The sequence below is a fragment of the Coffea arabica genome, chromosome 10e (assembly GCF_036785885.1).
Source record: "Coffea arabica cultivar ET-39 chromosome 10e, Coffea Arabica ET-39 HiFi, whole genome shotgun sequence".
In the NCBI taxonomy this organism is placed as follows: Eukaryota; Viridiplantae; Streptophyta; class Magnoliopsida; order Gentianales; family Rubiaceae; genus Coffea; species Coffea arabica.
In genome coordinates this window covers 40,449,373-40,460,096 of record NC_092328.1, presented here as the reverse complement: position 1 = coordinate 40,460,096, position 10,724 = coordinate 40,449,373, and the positions used below count along the sequence as shown (strand labels likewise).

The following is a 10,724-nucleotide window of genomic DNA, read 5'->3' as shown; positions in this document are numbered from 1 at the left end:
AATTAGGTGATTCACAACTAAAGCTGGCCAGTCCCAAGCATGAATCACCTATATTTGAGATTCCTACCCAACATACATATCTAATTCCCTTAGCAATAGTAGTTAGCTCAACACTTAATAGGCCATTTCCCCATGGTCCGAGAACCTTTTCCCGGTTTGAGCTCAATAAGAGCTCTGATACCACCTGTGGCGACCCCACTTCCCCCTAAGGCGAACCAAAGGGTTGGCGGGCCGTCTGCCCAGCTCTCGCCAGGACTCACGCAAGCATTCTAACCCAAAACCTTTCGAAGAATAACCTAATCTATTACAAAACAATTCCTCCGAAGAAGACCGTCACTAAAACCACATTAACTTCAGAGATAGCAGCGATTTAAAATAGCCAAACGACGGCTCCTAAACATTTCACGCGTTGCGAACTGCGGAATAGAATCGTACCGTCCCAACTAAAAAAAAATTCATACAACAAAATACAACAATCAAGCCAAGCATCCAAATTAAGTTTTACACATTTTCCAGCTTCAAGTGGCAATCCAAAATAAAAAGTACATTATCCAAATTTAACACACTACAGCCCACACAAATAGTCATAGTATACAAATACATCCCAAAACGAAACATGGATAAGTTTCAAAGCCTTCAATTTCCAGAACCTGTCAAGGAAAACAAATAAACGTGGGGTGAGCTAAATCTCAGTGGTGCCCCAAAACATGCAATCAAATAAAACAAATATCACGTATCGATTTTAATTAAAGTAAACAAATAGGAAAACGTGTAACAGCACAAGGTAGGATACAGGGGCTCTCAGGAACCATTCTCCTTGCTTGATCAGAAATTACCGAAGTCGACCCTCCGTCAACTCTCACTACTTAAAGTCCATGTAGATACTCTTATTTTTCTTAGCTCCGGCCACCGAACATACCCCAGCTCCGGGCCCGCACGACAAAATAAATGAGAGCGGTAGTACTCGAGTATACCTGGTCGAGGGATTCACCCAGCGACGTTGCGTCCAGCATGAGATTAGTATAGACTGGTCGAGGGATTCACCCAGCGACGTTGCGTCCAGCATGAGGTTATTATAGACTAGTCGAGGGATTCGCCCAGCGACGTTGCGTCCAGCATGAGGTTATTATAGACTAGTCGAGGGATTCACCCAGCGACGTTGCGTCCAGCATGAGGTTATTATAGACTAGTCGAGGGATTCGCCCAGCGACGTTGCGTCCAGCATGTCGATAGTGCAAGCAGGATATTCACGAAAACATTTCAAGCAAGTCACCACTCGAACGGCTAATGTGGTAAAGTACACATAGCTCACTTCGATGGATCAAAACCATATTTCCAAATGTCACATATCAAGCCAAGAAAGCGCATTAATCAGGTAAGCATAGAACAAGCAGGGACACTCACCAAGAGTGAAGTTCAAAGGTCAAGCCGGGAATCGAATTCCGCGTCCTCGCAATATCCTAAAAACCAAATTTTGAAACTATAAGTTCTCTATTCAATTTTTAAGCTTATTCGTATAGAGGATTATCTAATATATTACTAGTTTACTTCCTCAAAGTAATTACAAAAATCTACTTAGGTTGAGACTTGACAAAAGTAGAGAAAATGTTTCTTATAGTTTTCCTTGAGATATTTTTCCTTATAGAAGGGTAACTAGTATTATTTTCTTGAAATAAGTCGATAATCCACTAAGGATTAAAACTGGTAAAAGTAATAAAATATTTCGTATAGTTTCCTTATATTACTTTTCTTTCTAAAGATGTAGCTAGAGCTGCTTTACTTGAATAAGTTTGCTTACCGAACAAGTCTTCTACGCCTTTTGTTTAAAACTATTGAAATCTCGCGTTTTTAACGAGTTTCTCAAAACAACTAGTCAGGGGCAGCTTTTAAGGAATGAAAAGAAAAGTAAGCTAGTACCTAGGATTTTAAAACAAATGAAATCATTTTCTAAGAAAAGTACTAAAGCTAATTTAAGCTTAAGAAGGAATCGTCGAGTCGGCAAAGTTTAGAAAATCCTTACGCAAGAGTTTCTACTTAAAAGTACGATACTAAGTTTTATCGTTTAATGCCAAGCACAAGCTATGTTTAAGTAATTCCCCTGAAACATTCTCGAATTCACAGGGTCGAAATGAATTTCACAATTTCGATTCCACTTCGAAATCACATTGTAACTCAGGTTTGCCAACACATCAAAATCACATTTCAATAGCAAGTCACTAGGGCTTCGTCAATCATTAGCCCTAGGTTTCAATAGATTCATTTCCGATCAAGAATAAAATAAATGACCAAGGCTTCATCAATCATTAGCACTTGGTTTTGGCAAGCTCATATTACGTCTCAACTAAATCAAAATGAATGTAAGGCCTCCAAGCAATTCCAGAAATTAACTTTCATCACCCTTTAATACTTGTATAAAATCATTCAAATGGCCAAGGGCTTCATCAATCATTAGCCCTTGACAACATCAATCGCTTCCAACCACAATTCAATCAAGAATTCAAACCACAAATAAGCTAAATGTTCGATCCAAGTCAAGAATTCAGTTTCATAAAGAAACAGGACATTCAAGCAGGACAGTCTACTTTGAGGAGTCACGGACAGCGGTACACATGGAGGAAAAATATGAAATTTCTACAGAACAAAGGCCCATGATTCTAGTTTCAAATGCCACTGACGGCACCTTAAACGGATTTTCCTACACCAAGATATAAGCATTTTACTGAGACTGGTCAGTGAAATCCGAAAATCTGAAATCTCATTTTTCACTTGTGAAAAACTCCTTTTTCTCTTTTAACACCAAAATGTTTTTATTCAACCATTCATACATTTCTTATAGAACTCCAAAACAACACATTCCAAGCATTTCCATCCATCATGATTCAAGGAAAAATTACAAACCAAGCTAAGATTCCAACTCAACCTTTGACTATCACATAAGAAATTCCAGGATGTATATACCAACATTTCTGGTTCCATCTTCCAATTTATCAATTATTTCATTGCTAAACAACTTACACAACTTAAAACTTACAACTCTTATGTATTTCTAAACCATTATATCCCAAGGGAAAAAATAAAATCAATTTCCAGAAACCAATAAAATTTTCAAAGGACAAACTGAAATTTCTGGCTCAACCTTGCGGCTTCCAAAATTTTCCAGCAACTAGTATACTTTAGATCAAATTTTCCTTTGGTTTGAACATGGTGTTAGGTACTCAAATCCAGCATGTAAACACTTAGCTAGCTAGTAAAAATTTCCACTTCAAAACTAGATTCAAACAGCAACTAAAATCATCCAAAACAAAAATCCAGAAATCTGCCCATAAGCCACGGATGAACATGCATGAAGAGATGTTCTGTTTTCATTTTATTTTTCTGGTTTAAACTAACTAATTAGCTGCATGCAGAGCCTAATTAACTTGTAATTAACTATCTAATTATGGTTATAAGCTTAAACAACAAAATTGAACCAACACAGGCTGCAATAATCAAGCTAAGCTCTCGGCAGCTCCAAAACATGCACATAACCGAACTTAATTTCTTAAAGCTCCCATCCGGCTGCCTATCATCCACATGCAAGTTCTTAGATAACTTAAACTTCTTGTTTTTTATTAGTTAAACACCTAATCAAACTCAGATTGTCGCAGGAAGTCAGAAATAAAACTACAATTTCAAGCCAGCTCCTCGGCAGAAATTTTTAACCAAAACAGAAATTTTCTAATGGTTTGATTTCAACATCCGCCTGCACAATCCTTACATGCAAGCTCAGATGTAGCTTGCTCAACTCACAATCAACTTAATTAGTCCAGAAATTACCTTAGATAGCAGCTAATCTCTCACACGAAAATTTCCAGAAATTTCTTCCTTGCTCTCGGCTTAAGAGCAGTCGGTGGTTCCTGGCTCCTAAGTTGCGGCTGGGATTGGTTGTAGCTGGTGGATTTGAGTTCGGTTGGTTGGAGTTGGCGGAGATGAAGATGCAGAATGGTGAAGCTTCCTGAAAATCTTCTCCCTGGTTTCACTCCAGCTCACGGCAGAACCAAAAAAAAAAAATTTCTGGCAGCTCACGTTTCCCCCTCCCAAGCTCACGGATGTAGTTCACCAGGTAGCCCTCTCTCTCGGATGCTCTCGGTCTAAGGCAGAGGAAGAGGTGAGGTGTGGTTGTGGAGAGGAATTGCAGTGGTTTCGGTGGAGTTGTGCAGAGAAGGAAATGAGATTTGTGAAGGCGGTATCTTGGTATTAAGAAAGAAATGGTTTGCGGTTTTGTTTGTGCAGAGAAAGAATTGGAATTGCGGTTTGTGTTTGTGATATGAAATGTGAAATAGAGCAAATGGTATTGTGGTGCCGTGGTTTACGAGAAAGGATTGCGTATAAGAATTGGTTTCGTATCGAATTGGTAATAGCTGCGGTGATTGGACTTGTGGTCAGAAGTTTCGTTTGGTTTGCATGGAAATGTAAGGGCGTTTTGGTCTTTTCACTTTGCTCCCTAACCTCTACTTAAATTCTCCATTCTAATCTTAAAACCAAAAATTATCCCCAAGTGTGATTTGAACGCCTAATTATACACTAGTATACTTAAACCATTTTTATCGAATATTTATCGATTACACTTTAATATTAAAGTTCCTAACATTATTTAGCGATTAAATTAATTATCCGAATATCCAATTATTTATTCTCAAGAAATAGAGTTAGTCTAACTCGAAATTTATCGATTTAGTAATATAGAATCAAGCGAAATAATAATTTAATACAAGTGTGACAATTTGCACATAAAAATTATTTTTACGCACTTATTGTGAAAACAAAGAAGGATAAGACTATAATTATCGAAATTTTCACGCCTTAAGTATGTTTAGTATATTAGTATCATGTTTATCTAAAATTCATTGGTTTTCATCTTAACGCGGAAATTCCTATTAACATTTAACATTAGCAACTAATTGGAATTAATCATTGGAATTTAAATAATTTGTTTTAAGATAGTAAGTTTATCGACTCAAGTGTCATTAATTTCGCATAAGGGAATTTAAGTATTCTAACATTTTATGCTAAGGCGAAAAAAATTTAATCTAACTCTAAAGATATTAATTTAGTCTAGCAAAACCAAGAAATTTCATAACTTAGGAAAATTTTATTATTTTTCACATAAACTTGTTTTTACGTACTTAATTGCAAACAAGTAAAAATAATGCTAGAAATTATTAAGGAATAAAAGAAATGAAATTGAAATATGCACTGGCTTATATATATTTTTCAGGGTTCTCACATCCTCCCCTCCTTACAATGAATTTTGTCCTCAAAATTCACACTTTCTAAAGAAATAAATCGGGGTACTTTTTCTGCATTTTTTTTTTAATCTCATAGTTCTATACACCACTTTGGTTACCAAAATTCACTCAGGTTAGTAATTATTTAATTCCCGGGACTAATAAATATTACAGCGTTACAAAAATTAAACACGTAATCATCAAATTATATACTCACAATATAAGTCACATTGCATACCAAATTCATACAACTTCAAAAGCTAGATAATTCACGAATACATTCAATATTTTCATACATAACTCAAACTTCAATCTTTATAAGCATGAAAGGAAACAATACAACAATACACAAATTATTATAACCACATAGCTAATAGCCTAACCCTTAGTTTAGATTCAACTTAACCTTCATTAGTTTAGTCCTGGACAATCCCACTGGATTCCCTTAATAACACTAATCAAATTTCCCTAGTGAATTGTAGATCTACTACGTCTAATATCGAATCAAATAGTATTATCATTACTTAAGTACATCAGTGGCTCTTAAGTATTCTAAATGATCTCAAACATTTCATACGTTGGCTTTTCTAGTAACCTAGCAACTAGTTATCTTTATCCTTTTTGAACATTAGCCCCAAATAATCCTCCAATAAAACTTAAGGAACCACAATGTCATCGAGAACTCACCTCACATGGCAAATTCACCTCAAAAGCAGAATTGGTACTAATCTTCAAGGTCTCACTATTGGCTCTTCACCTTTTAGCTTTCAAAAGTCAGGCTTGGTCCCTTCGATCCTACTTTTCCAAACTTAATCATGATTTCTAGTCACACCATAATACTATATACTAAATTCTTTTCAATTGCCAATACTCCATTAAATGTAATATTTGGTACTCGGGTACAAGAATCTGAAAATTAGGTGATTCACAACTAAAGCTGGCCAGTCCCAAGCATGAATCACCTATATTTGAGATTCCTACCCAACATACATATCTAATTCCCTTAGCAATAGTAGTTAGCTCAACACTTAATAGGCCATTTCCCCATGGTCCGAGAACCTTTTCCCGGTTTGAGCTCAATAAGAGCTCTGATACCACCTGTGGCGACCCCACTTCCCCCTAAGGCGAACCAAAGGGTTGGCGGGCCGTCTGCCCAGCTCTCGCCAGGACTCACGCAAGCATTCTAACCCAAAACCTTTCGAAGAATAACCTAATCTATTACAAAACAATTCCTCCGAAGAAGACCGTCACTAAAACCACATTAACTTCAGAGATAGCAGCGATTTAAAATAGCCAAACGACGGCTCCTAAACATTTCACGCGTTGCGAACTGCGGAATAGAATCGTACCGTCCCAACTAAAAAAAAATTCATACAACAAAATACAACAATCAAGCCAAGCATCCAAATTAAGTTTTACACATTTTCCAGCTTCAAGTGGCAATCCAAAATAAAAAGTACATTATCCAAATTTAACACACTACAGCCCACACAAATAGTCATAGTATACAAATACATCCCAAAACGAAACATGGATAAGTTTCAAAGCCTTCAATTTCCAGAACCTGTCAAGGAAAACAAATAAACGTGGGGTGAGCTAAATCTCAGTGGTGCCCCAAAACATGCAATCAAATAAAACAAATATCACGTATCGATTTTAATTAAAGTAAACAAATAGGAAAACGTGTAACAGCACAAGGTAGGATACAGGGGCTCTCAGGAACCATTCTCCTTGCTTGATCAGAAATTACCGAAGTCGACCCTCCGTCAACTCTCACTACTTAAAGTCCATGTAGATACTCTTATTTTTCTTAGCTCCGGCCACCGAACATACCCCAGCTCCGGGCCCGCACGACAAAATAAATGAGAGCGGTAGTACTCGAGTATACCTGGTCGAGGGATTCACCCAGCGACGTTGCGTCCAGCATGAGATTAGTATAGACTGGTCGAGGGATTCACCCAGCGACGTTGCGTCCAGCATGAGGTTATTATAGACTAGTCGAGGGATTCGCCCAGCGACGTTGCGTCCAGCATGAGGTTATTATAGACTAGTCGAGGGATTCACCCAGCGACGTTGCGTCCAGCATGAGGTTATTATAGACTAGTCGAGGGATTCGCCCAGCGACGTTGCGTCCAGCATGTCGATAGTGCAAGCAGGATATTCACGAAAACATTTCAAGCAAGTCACCACTCGAACGGCTAATGTGGTAAAGTACACATAGCTCACTTCGATGGATCAAAACCATATTTCCAAATGTCACATATCAAGCCAAGAAAGCGCATTAATCAGGTAAGCATAGAACAAGCAGGGACACTCACCAAGAGTGAAGTTCAAAGGTCAAGCCGGGAATCGAATTCCGCGTCCTCGCAATATCCTAAAAACCAAATTTTGAAACTATAAGTTCTCTATTCAATTTTTAAGCTTATTCGTATAGAGGATTATCTAATATATTACTAGTTTACTTCCTCAAAGTAATTACAAAAATCTACTTAGGTTGAGACTTGACAAAAGTAGAGAAAATGTTTCTTATAGTTTTCCTTGAGATATTTTTCCTTATAGAAGGGTAACTAGTATTATTTTCTTGAAATAAGTCGATAATCCACTAAGGATTAAAACTGGTAAAAGTAATAAAATATTTCGTATAGTTTCCTTATATTACTTTTCTTTCTAAAGATGTAGCTAGAGCTGCTTTACTTGAATAAGTTTGCTTACCGAACAAGTCTTCTACGCCTTTTGTTTAAAACTATTGAAATCTCGCGTTTTTAACGAGTTTCTCAAAACAACTAGTCAGGGGCAGCTTTTAAGGAATGAAAAGAAAAGTAAGCTAGTACCTAGGATTTTAAAACAAATGAAATCATTTTCTAAGAAAAGTACTAAAGCTAATTTAAGCTTAAGAAGGAATCGTCGAGTCGGCAAAGTTTAGAAAATCCTTACGCAAGAGTTTCTACTTAAAAGTACGATACTAAGTTTTATCGTTTAATGCCAAGCACAAGCTATGTTTAAGTAATTCCCCTGAAACATTCTCGAATTCACAGGGTCGAAATGAATTTCACAATTTCGATTCCACTTCGAAATCACATTGTAACTCAGGTTTGCCAACACATCAAAATCACATTTCAATAGCAAGTCACTAGGGCTTCGTCAATCATTAGCCCTAGGTTTCAATAGATTCATTTCCGATCAAGAATAAAATAAATGACCAAGGCTTCATCAATCATTAGCACTTGGTTTTGGCAAGCTCATATTACGTCTCAACTAAATCAAAATGAATGTAAGGCCTCCAAGCAATTCCAGAAATTAACTTTCATCACCCTTTAATACTTGTATAAAATCATTCAAATGGCCAAGGGCTTCATCAATCATTAGCCCTTGACAACATCAATCGCTTCCAACCACAATTCAATCAAGAATTCAAACCACAAATAAGCTAAATGTTCGATCCAAGTCAAGAATTCAGTTTCATAAAGAAACAGGACATTCAAGCAGGACAGTCTACTTTGAGGAGTCACGGACAGCGGTACACATGGAGGAAAAATATGAAATTTCTACAGAACAAAGGCCCATGATTCTAGTTTCAAATGCCACTGACGGCAACTTAAACGGATTTTCCTACACCAAGATATAAGCATTTTACTGAGACTGGTCAGTGAAATCCGAAAATCTGAAATCTCATTTTTCACTTGTGAAAAACTCCTTTTTCTCTTTTAACACCAAAATGTTTTTATTCAACCATTCATACATTTCTTATAGAACTCCAAAACAACACATTCCAAGCATTTCCATCCATCATGATTCAAGGAAAAATTACAAACCAAGCTAAGATTCCAACTCAACCTTTGACTATCACATAAGAAATTCCAGGATGTATATACCAACATTTCTGGTTCCATCTTCCAATTTATCAATTATTTCATTGCTAAACAACTTACACAACTTAAAACTTACAACTCTTATGTATTTCTAAACCATTATATCCCAAGGGAAAAAATAAAATCAATTTCCAGAAACCAATAAAATTTTCAAAGGACAAACTGAAATTTCTGGCTCAACCTTGCGGCTTCCAAAATTTTCCAGCAACTAGTATACTTTAGATCAAATTTTCCTTTGGTTTGAACATGGTGTTAGGTACTCAAATCTAGCATGTAAACACTTAGCTAGCTAGTAAAAATTTCCACTTCAAAACTAGATTCAAACAGCAACTAAAATCATCCAAAACAAAAATTCAGAAATCTGCCCATAAGCCACGGATGAACATGCATGAAGAGATGTTCTGTTTTCATTTTATTTTTCTGGTTTAAACTAACTAATTAGCTGCATGCAGAGCCTAATTAACTTGTAATTAACTATCTAATTATGGTTATAAGCTTAAACAACAAAATTGAACCAACACAGGCTGCAATAATCAAGCTAAGCTCTCGGCAGCTCCAAAACATGCACATAACCGAACTTAATTTCTTAAAGCTCCCATCCGGCTGCCTATCATCCACATGCAAGTTCTTAGATAACTTAAACTTCTTGTTTTTTATTAGTTAAACACCTAATCAAACTCAGATTGTCGCAGGAAGTCAGAAATAAAACTACAATTTCAAGCCAGCTCCTCGGCAGAAATTTTTAACCAAAACAGAAATTTTCTAATGGTTTGATTTCAACATCCGCCTGCACAATCCTTACATGCAAGCTCAGATGTAGCTTGCTCAACTCACAATCAACTTAATTAGTCCAGAAATTACCTTAGATAGCAGCTAATCTCTCACACGAAAATTTCCAGAAATTTCTTCCTTGCTCTCGGCTTAAGAGCAGTCGGTGGTTCCTGGCTCCTAAGTTGCGGCTGGGATTGGTTGTAGCTGGTGGATTTGAGTTCGGTTGGTTGGAGTTGGCGGAGATGAAGATGCAGAATGGTGAAGCTTCCTGAAAATCTTCTCCCTGGTTTCACTCCAGCTCACGGCAGAACCAAAAAAAAAAATTTCTGGCAGCTCACGTTTCCCCCTCCCAAGCTCACGGATGTAGTTCACCAGGTAGCCCTCTCTCTCGGATGCTCTCGGTCTAAGGCAGAGGAAGAGGTGAGGTGTGGTTGTGGAGAGGAATTGCAGTGGTTTCGGTGGAGTTGTGCAGAGAAGGAAATGAGATTTGTGAAGGCGGTATCTTGGTATTAAGAAAGAAATGGTTTGCGGTTTTGTTTGTGCAGAGAAAGAATTGGAATTGCGGTTTGTGTTTGTGATATGAAATGTGAAATAGAGCAAATGGTATTGTGGTGCCGTGGTTTACGAGAAAGGATTGCGTATAAGAATTGGTTTCGTATCGAATTGGTAATAGCTGCGGTGATTGGACTTGTGGTCAGAAGTTTCGTTTGGTTTGCATGGAAATGTAAGGGCGTTTTGGTCTTTTCACTTTGCTCCCTAACCTCTACTTAAATTCTCCATTCTAATCTTAAAACCAAAAATTATCCCCAAGTGTGAT

General features: G+C 37.2%; 2 long non-coding RNA genes across 2 annotated transcripts; both read right to left on the bottom strand.

The window, feature by feature from the left end:
• Positions 1-484: 484 nt before the first annotated feature.
• LOC140014927 (uncharacterized) lies at positions 485-4,206 on the bottom strand. The gene is made up of 3 exons (XR_011821679.1): positions 3,817-4,206; positions 1,405-1,460; positions 485-650 (listed from the first exon to the last, which is right to left on the bottom strand). It is a non-coding gene; the product is annotated as an uncharacterized lncRNA (long non-coding RNA).
• Positions 4,207-6,665: 2,459 nt separating this feature from the next.
• LOC140014934 (uncharacterized) lies at positions 6,666-10,373 on the bottom strand. Its single transcript, XR_011821687.1, has 3 exons — positions 9,998-10,373; positions 7,586-7,641; positions 6,666-6,831 (listed from the first exon to the last, which is right to left on the bottom strand). It is a non-coding gene; the product is annotated as an uncharacterized lncRNA (long non-coding RNA).
• Between the last annotated feature and the right edge of the window lie 351 nt (positions 10,374-10,724).